Source organism: Pygoscelis adeliae, unplaced genomic scaffold (assembly GCF_000699105.1).
Source record: "Pygoscelis adeliae isolate BGI_AS28 unplaced genomic scaffold, ASM69910v1 Scaffold151, whole genome shotgun sequence".
NCBI classification, from domain to species: Eukaryota; Metazoa; Chordata; class Aves; order Sphenisciformes; family Spheniscidae; genus Pygoscelis; species Pygoscelis adeliae.
In genome coordinates, this window is record NW_008824036.1 from 897,071 (window position 1) to 906,130 (window position 9,060).

Consider the following 9,060-nt stretch of genomic DNA (forward strand, 5'->3'; position numbering starts at 1 on the left):
GTTCAATTAACCTTTATCATCCATCCAATAATAAGCTCAGCTAAGAATTAAAGGAATTAGGCGCTGGGATTTGCTTATATCACACTTTTACATGATTCTGTAAACTTGTTTCTAATTCTGTTCATCCCAGAGCTGGCTCAGAGAAGAAACACATGACTGCTTTGCCTGATAATGGCTCGTTCCTGTTCTTGCTGACAACTTTCTGGGGTGTTCAACCTAGGCTGAGCTCAGAATACTTTAATACTGAAGTGGTACACAGCCCTTGTTGCAGACTGGAGAATAGGGGAATCCCAAGCAGCAGGCAGGAGACAGGAGTCTCATGCTGAAACTTTAAGCCAATTTTTTTATCTAAAAGGGAGAAGGGGGATTTCCCACTCCGACTGGATGCCTTTTTGTTTCCCATTAAAAGAGAATGCAGCTAAATAATAGCCACCAATCTCTGCTTGTCTGGACTCTTGCAGTGACTTACATCCTCAGGTTCTCTCCATTTCCTTCAAAAATCAGTGAGATTGGACTTCTAAACTGTATTTGCTATGATTTGATTACAAGTGAGAACTGTGCTTCCATTGATTTTAACGTGGCTTTGCACTATCATCTTTGAAACCTCTCCACAACACGTTCATGGCCTCAGCATAGTACTTGATGGAGTTACAGCAAGCAGATGCCCAGCCCAGATGAACTGTGGATTTGTTAATACCCATTGAAGGCCAGGATTAAAATGTATCTGATCTAACACTTTCTGCGCTGTCAAAACTTACACTAAGATTAATAACTCAGTTTTGTCAAACGCATTTAAAAGAACTAAGGGCATGCCACGTCCGTGCTTTTTCCCAGGTCTGTCAATTTTAAAGATATACAAGCAGCACCCACACGAGTGGCTGAGGAATAAAGAGCTTGGGTATCTTTGGGGAGAGTGGGAAGGCAGATGTTTACCTTTTTTTACCAGTAAAATTCAGTCCTCTCTGCTGAAACTTGTTTGCTAAACTCAGGTTTGGATGCTTCTCACATAATTAGGTGTGTTTAACTGAGCCACCTAAAATAAAAGCTTAGGAACCTTGGGCACCCTCTGAAGTTGATTTAGGTGGTTATTCAGGCAACCCAAGATCTGAGCTTAAAAGAGTCGAGGTCTTTTGTGCTTAAAAACATAAGCAAACAAGCTCAAGTACTTCTAAGATAATGCATTACTGAGTGGTGGAATTACTGGCACATAGTGTTGTGGAGGTTAAATGTATAAAAGCATTAAGAAAAGGAAATACTAGGATTGGCTTAGTGATGGCTTTCAAGCCTTTTTGGCCAAATGCAAAGTTTGGCTCAGGAAATTTCAAAGTTGCTGACTGGCACAGCCTAAGAACAGCAGAACTGCTTAGTGGTGTATTAAGCTAAATGAACCTTTCCTCTAACGGGCTGTGCAAGTCTTATATTTTTATGCGTGCACATTAGAGGAAGGGCAAGCCGTTATTCTTTATAGCATGGATGAATGATTTCTGACATCTCTCGTATCGTAGCAGGCCAGGACTGATCGCTGAGTTCGGTGTGACAACCGTGGTAGAGCCCCACTGGCAGCAGGGGATTTGGACTGCTCATTTATCACTGTGCAAACGTGATCAGAATTAAGCCCATTCATTTCCTGAAACCACTGGCTCACATCCTGTAGACGTTCAGCCATGCAATGGTGTGCATCTCTTAGATGAAACCACAGAAAATGAGGCCTTGCAAGACAATATATACACGCCACTTTCCCCAAAGCACTGTTCATCTCAATAAGGGTCTGAGGGTGATTTGCTGAGTGTCCTGTTCTTTTAAAGCCCTGTCCTATATATTGTTTGACAATAGCCCGCTGTTAATCCAGGCCACAACTTGCAAAGCATGGGTGAAACAGTAATGTAATATGTCGTGCAAATATAAGATTTTATTAATCAGGCATCAAGTTCCTGCGAGTGTGGTCAAGAAGACATACCTCATCAGAACAAGTATGTTGCAGGACAGGTTTGTGTTTCTAGTGCCAGCCCTTGCACATACTTTGCTTGTGGTCTGAATGGCTTAACACTGCAGACCCTCCGTGATAGTTCGCTGGCTGGCTGGGATGTGTCGTTCAGCTTTTGTTAAGTGGTGTTTGTCGTCAGCCTCCAGGTTTTTTTTCCGAACCAACAAGCTCTCCTGGCTGCTACTGCCAATTCTGATGGTTTGGTTTGTATTGTAGAGAGAAGAAAAAAAAAAAAAGAAAACCACACATTGGCCACAAATTGCTGCCTGACTTCAACTGTACATACCCTGCATACTTCATTGTATATACTGTAGGAACATATGCTTGTGTATGTATATATAAATGTGTGCATATGCCTGGATATATATAGTAAGTAGGTATATTGCTGTGTATTTTTACAGCTACTAGCCCTAAGTAATCTTGGGGATTTTCAGCATTATAGATATATTGTATTTGAATAGATATGCAATTGCCTTAAGATGTTTTGGGTGAGCTAGAGTGTTGCAGAAGGGTTGCAGAGATGGAAGAAGCCCCTTCCTCTCCTTCCCAGATTCAGAAACACACAGGAGACAAACTGCCCCGGTGTTGTGTCACGACAAGTTCCCCAGGATGGTAGGAGAGGCAGAGCAGGGAGCAAACCCGAGTACCAGTGTTCGGGTGGAGGAAGGGGCCTCCGCTGTTTTCTAGATACTCTGTCCTTCTGTTGTGGCTTGTAAAGATTATGGAAATGGGTAAAAGTCAGAAGTGCTCCAGGGGCTGCCCTGGCCTTGGCAAGAAACCAGAAGACTATGACTTACAGAAAGTCACAGCAGTTTTAAAACTTGCAGAGTTCAGGGGGGAGAATTACTGTTTCTCTCCTTTGAATGTGTGATAAAGAGGAGGGGAGAGGAAGACACAAAAATCCTGTATTTCAACATTTCTTTTCACCTAAGGTGGGCCAGCGAAATCACCTTTCACCAGAGTATATTTCTGTAACCAGAGCTAAAACGAGAAATGGCCACTGGTGGCAGATTTACAGCTCCAGATTTCTGACCTTTGTTTCCTGCCCAGAGCAAGGACAGTTGCGTGCTGCGCTCTGTCCGAGGCACTCCTGGGAGAGGGAAGGGATGGAAAGGAAGCCAGGGACTGTGTTTCTGGGACACGTTCAATGCTGCTTTGCTGTGAGCTGTCACATCATGGCAATACGAGATTCTGCAAAAGCGGAGACCCCGAGGAGGGAAGAAATATGCACGATAGCCCCGGCAAAAGCTGCCGGTGGAGCATGCCTGGAAAGCGTTAACACGACGGGGAGGAAAGGTTTGCCACGTGTTTACACTAATGCTGAACGACCTCTGCGGGGAGGGAAGGCGGTGAGGGATACGCTCTGCAGCTGGACGGGAGGTCACAATGGCGACGGCCCTCTCCGCATTTGCTCTTCTTGTTTCCCCAAATGTCCCTCGCAGAGGCAAACCTCTGCAAATGCATCAGCTGGCACTGAAAGCCCGATGGGGCAAAAAGGGCACAGAGCTGGATGCTCACAGTGACTCAGAAACCTCCTCAGAGTCAAACCCTCTAGTTACTTCAGTGCTTTCTGAAAACTTTAACCGGTATCGGTAAAGCACACTGCTCTCTGAAACCTGGAGGGTTGGGTTTCCTACTGCCATTTGCTTTATGCAGCCATTTTGAACACATGCAAAGTGGGGAAACGACTGCTGTTCTGACAGGCTGCCCGCTGTGCTTAGCTTGCACAGGGAGGGAGACAGCAAAATATTTCTCTATCTCAGTCCCTCCCATTCACCAAAATCAATGGGATGTAAACAAGTGTTTAGGGTTTTCTTGAATGGGAACCTAAACGTCCTTCTCTGCATGTCTTAATAGATCCCATTCAGCCATCAGCATAGAAGATTCATTGTCACCAATTATTGCAAACATTTACCCGTTCTCTTCTCAGCCTGGTCTTCTGACCAGCTGAAGCCGTGCCAGTCTCGCTGGCCAGGCTAATCACATTTCCTGGCTGAAGCTAGTTTATAGATGACTGGGATATCACTAGCTCACAAGTGAGGGAGGAAAAATCAATGCTTACAACCTGATTCAAAGACTGCTGAATCCAAGGGAATGATTCCTCTTCAAGTCAGCATGCTCTGAATGAGGGTAGACAAAAGAAGGCTTTGATAGCAATTGATTTTTGAGGGAAAGGAGCTGCATCTTTTGCTCGGTTTGAAAATGAGTTGTTTAAAAGTAAAGGCAAAATCCATGCTGGCTTGGGGAAGGTGACTGTGGCTGTGCAGAGGTTGCGATGATGAGAGGCAGGCAGGCTCCAGTCTCAAATGAAGAGAATTGAGAGGGGCTGTGCTGGATACACAGAAGTACTCTATTGTGAGAACTGATAATGAGAATGAAGAACTTCCTTTGATTATTGCTTCTCATTTCCTATAATGCAATCTACATCTTTAAAAGAAAGCTCTTCTCTTAGATGTAAGAACCTCCTCTGTGTGCTTAGAACATCTTAAGCACTAGTATTGAAAAAGAAAGGTTAACGTGAATAAGGCAGAATATAAGCCTCTTTTTCTTCCAATTTATATGCCGCATTAATGCAATGTAACACCACAGGTATGAGTGGAGCGATTTCAGATGTACAGCAAAATCTGGCAGGCAGGAAAGTGCAGAATGGTGCATGGTAGCAGCCAAGATGGTGCTCAGAGAATTGCTGAGAATGAACAGGAGGTGATGGCTGAACCCGTCCTGGGTTGGTCCTGGCTTTCACATGAGGACCAGGGCAGGACTGTATCTGCCGTTTCTTTTAAGAAAGATAGTTGGAAACAAGATGGAATTGTTGCATGTCTAGATGCCTAAATACTTTTGAAAATCTAGCCCCAAATCACCTTTGAAAATAGCTATTGAATTCGTAGATTATGTTAGACGTGACATACCAGGTTGTATATGCAAATCGGGCTGGTAGTTTGGCTTTGGACAAATTACATAGACTCCGTTTGTCAAAAGCAGGTGCTGATTTTGAATGCTTGCATTTCATTTGTGCAAGGATTTTCAAAGATGGTGAGCGTGATGCATCTGGGATTGGATGTGTGAGCGCTCACACATGCCTGTTTTTACATGTTTAAAACCGAAAAATTGAAAGCCGGTTTTGAAAACAGAAGCTTAATCCTTCTGTACTTGCACTTTCCATATCTGTGAAATGGGGATGGCGGTAACACTTATCACCCTGCTGATGGCAAAGAAAGCTGCCGGAAATTTCTCTGCCTTACTTACACTGCAGTGGGCGGCAGAACATTCACAGTTATTACAGGGCAATGTCTGTACTTGAAAACCCTGTTCCTTTACAAGTAGCAGATCAGGGACACGGGCAACAGCATGGGCAGCGGGTACAGCAATAATTAAGAGCCAAATAATGGAATCGCACATTTCAGAACAAACAGGATGCACATATACATGTAAGAGAAAGAACCTTGATTAACACCCAAGAGGAAATGAAATTAGAGACGCTAATCCAGATAACCAAATCGAGCAGTTCTAATGTGGGATGGCAGTTAGCTAATGGTAACGACAACAGCAAAGGACTATCAGCAAAACTCCACCCTGTGCCACAGTACTTAAAAACAAAATTGTTTCAAAGGCCACAAGCTAGCCGTGCATTTACGCGCCTGAGTAATCTCAATTAAAACCAATGGAACTATTCATGTTTGAACTGGAGCAACACGTTTGAATCCTTTGCCAGACTGGCACCTAAATTCATCCCGGTTTCCTCCCTGAACGTGCGGCCCGGCAGGGGAGCCTGTGGAAACCTGTGTGGTTCTTCAGAGCGCGCTGTTCAAAGGATGACGTTCCCGCTGCCTAGCGTGCTGCTGCAAAGCTCGACTTTGCCTTAAACTTCAAAAGCCGCAGGGATGTTTGTACCTAGGCATACCTTAAACTACTCTTTCAGCACTGGAAACAACTCTGCCCAGACCTTGCAGGGTGTAGACGGGATGCTGCTAGGATTCGACGATTGTTTTCGCACCGACCACTGATAACAATAACAAAAAAGCCGTAGTTTTCAGGAATTTTCATTCCAACCGAAAACTTGTCTCTGCTTTGACGCATACCTTTGAAGCAAAGGGACAATTATCTAGTCACAACATTCAATCCCATTTGCATAATCTCATCTAAATTGTTCAACTGCTTCAAATACTTTTGTGATTAGAAAGATACTCCACAAATAAACTGACTGCATGTTCCTGACACTCAAAACTAATGTGTTGCAAGTAAGGGAAAGATAAAGCAGCATGGAAAAAGGATTCCTTCCTTACCATTACTTACACCCAACCTACGAAACCACAAAATTTCATGTCTATTACTGAAATGAAAGTCACATCAAAGGTCCTGTAAGACTTGGGGATATGCTGCAGCAAAATTGAAATAATATTTAGTAGGTGGAAAGCTGAGCTAGATGCCTGGAACAGTATTTAATTGCTACATAAGAGTACACTTTTGTATTATTTATGGCCTGATGGCAAATCCAAATTACTGAGATCTAAACCCAGTGCTGCAAGAGACTCTCTTTGTATCCTCAGGCAAATACCTTATAATGACTTCATGCTTGTTGGGAGGTGTGTAATTTGCAGAGACACTGAGCCATCAGTTAGCCACGATTTTCCGAAGTGGTTGCTGACTTTAGGTAATCCATTTTGGACCTCTGAAAAGGGCTTGGTTTCCAGACACAGTAAAGCACTCAGGTTTCATAGTTAGTTTCTTTCAGTGAATCAGCTCTCATTTGCAGGGAAAAACACCCAAAACCCAGCAATACAGCTTTCTCCTGTGTGCTGCTAAGTAATGTTTTGGGGGTTTTTTTTTGGCTTTTGGTGATCCGGAGGGGAATCATGCCCTTTTTGTGGTCCATATACAACCCCTGTGCCCCATCACTATCATAGCTCGTACCAATCTTTAATCTATTTATCCTCCGAAACACCTGTGAGACAGGGAGTTACTATACTCCTCCCACCAATGGGCACCTGAAGCCAAAAGAAAGAAGCACCTTGCCCTTGAAGCCGGCTGTGGTGCAAGGAACCGAGGCAGATGTTTCTTCTCCTAAGCCAGCAGCCGGGCTGCTGGGCGGGCTGCTCCGCAGCGGCTCTCGCTGCATCGCTCACTTGAGCTTGCTGTTAGATCTGACAAGGTTTTCCACTGACCTTTAGACGTCAGAAAGGATGATAAACAGACCCTGGTGACTATGTCCTCTCCACTGCCCCCCACTCCAACAGAAGTAAGAGAGGGTGTTAGGTGCTCGGCTTGGGTTGCATGCTCTGGCGTACACTGCCCTCGTCCCTTCCCATATCTGCATAACCCCACTGGCCGCCCGGAAGGACTGAAATGACATCGCTGCCATCCTTCTCCCCCAGAACAAGCTAGTGACAGCAAGTACGTAAAATTCTTAAGCTGTCATCCAGGGAAATCCTATGACACCTCAGCCAGCTCCTAGTCCTGTGGTTGGAAAGAGGCAGCAACAACAACGGGAGAACTTTATCTCCACTTGTCACACAGACTGGTGGAGCAGAGGTGGGGGGCGAATGGAGGGAGGAAAGATCATTAAGACATGGCAGTCCTGTCCCCATGCTAAGGCATCTCTAAGCCCAAAGGATCTCAATCTGGCCTCAGGCTCTTGCAGCCCGTTTCTGCATCATCCTAAAAGACATATTCATTTTTTCCTGCCTGTTGTCACATTTGAGCTGGGTGGCCTCGGCTCTACCCTTTTAAAGTTCACTTTGCAGCAGATGGGCCTATCTGAACACCAAGCGCAAGCAAAGAAATCAGCAGCTGGTCACAGGTGTTTCCTAGGAGAACGTGAGAAGGATCGCAGCAGGCTGCCCAGCGCCCTTGGTTAGGCTGACTCACACAAGAAGCCTGGCGAGACACGTTTCTTGGGCGCTCGAGTTGCTAAGACACAGCCGAGGCTGAAATCACAGGGGCGATGCACTAGCAGAAGTTTCTCTCTGTGCGACGCACTTTCAGAGGAGTTAAAGGTTGTGCGAATGACGGCTGTCAAATGTTAGTAGGCATATGGGAATCAAACAAAACCCCAGTCACACCATGTACTTCTAACACGCCATTCTCTCCCTTAGAATCCCCAAGGGCTTACAGTCCTTTGATCCCAATGAGGATCAGCAGCTTTGGGGCAGGAACCGGCGGAAGTTGGAAAGATGCATTGACCCCCAAAGTCAGGGTCTTCATAGGGAGTTAATTCCTCTCTCAGAGACGGCATCTGATGAGCTTCTTTGGGAAGCTGGATGATGAAATGGAGAATTCTTATAAAGGCTGACCTTCCCATTTGCAAGTAGAAATTTTTACCTTAGGGAGGAAAGAGGAAATACCACGGGGGAGTGGGTCATTCCCTCCCCCCCCAAATTGCACTGTTTTTATCAAATCAAAGTGAGACTTAAAATACCCCCATACAGCTGGTTTCAGGTTGGTGTAAGTAAAGTCCCAGTTGTGCAACTCACCCCACACAGGAGGCCTCTTGTACACATCAAGGCTAACTCTGAGAAGAGAGGGGTTAAACAGCACAGAGGATGGATACTCGTGGAGCAGTGAACCTGTAATCGCTGCAATACTGGAAGGAAACAGCATCAGCTGTCCTGCGCCATCACAGCACAAGCTATCTGCCCGCTGCGGGGAGCAGCCACGATTCAGGTCTCTGTGGACCCATCCTGACTCATCCTCTCCCCATCCTGCTGCGCTTGGCTGACGTGTTTCAGACCCAAATAATCAGGGTACCTGGGGAGCCAGCTGCACCCGTGCTGCCTGGGAAAACATTATTATGTGCACCAGCTCTGGAAAGTGCTGTGAGGCCCCGGTGCTCCCTGAGCACACAGCAGCTGGGCAGCGAGAAGCTGTGCTGCGGCGCAGATCTGGATTCACTATTTATAAAAGACTCTGCGGCCCCAACATTTAAATGCACCGTGAATAGGCGAGAAACACCTGAGGTTTGTATTTTTCTCCCAGAGACTTTGGTACTGTGCTGGTTTTGGCTGGGGTAGAGTTAATTTTCTTCATGGTAGCTAGTATGGGGCTGCGTTTTGATTTGGGCCGGAAAACAGTGTTGATAA